This window comes from Charadrius vociferus, unplaced genomic scaffold, assembly GCF_000708025.1.
Source record: "Charadrius vociferus isolate BGI_N301 unplaced genomic scaffold, ASM70802v2 scaffold436, whole genome shotgun sequence".
NCBI classification, from domain to species: domain Eukaryota; kingdom Metazoa; phylum Chordata; class Aves; order Charadriiformes; family Charadriidae; genus Charadrius; species Charadrius vociferus.
In genome coordinates, this window is record NW_009649187.1 from 4,251,750 (window position 1) to 4,252,273 (window position 524).

Genomic DNA, 524 nt, shown 5'->3' on the forward strand with positions numbered 1-524 from the left:
CAGTAGGAATGGGGTTACCAGCCAGCACTGGCAGCAAGAAAATGGGATATTTAAAAGCAAGAAGGTGCACCTGACTCTGCCTTCAGCCTGCCAAACGGAACGTGGCGATGTAGAGAGAATTTGAATATCCCTTTCTCCATCCAGCTAGAGGAAAAGGTCAGCTTGGTCACACAGGCTATTGTCAGAATGCAAACAAAACTATGGCTATGGACTTGTTTTTTTCTCCCCATTAAATGCACTCTAGATGGGAATTTATCAAATGTGTATTTGTAAATATTTGGTATCTCTTTGGTCCCTTAGAGCTTAATGTTAGAGATACAGTTTGTGTTTATGCCTTGGACATCAGTGGAGCCAGTGACTCAGTCGGATGCGAATAATGATCTGGGTATCACTGAGGGTGTGAGCTGATCTCAGCCCCATTTTTTTTTTCCCTAATGACTTTCTTGACTAGTGTCAGGCTGTTGCATGTCCTTGGGTGACTGATAATGTCCTGACTGTATCACCCAAATAACAAATCCCTCCCT

At 43.3% G+C, this 524-nt stretch overlaps 1 protein-coding gene across 1 annotated transcript in view; it reads left to right on the forward strand.

The window, feature by feature from the left end:
• ANXA8L1 (annexin A8-like 1) overlaps nucleotides 1-524 on the forward strand; it is a 13,517-nt gene that overhangs the window by 6,991 nt on the left and 6,002 nt on the right. The window lies entirely within an intron of this gene.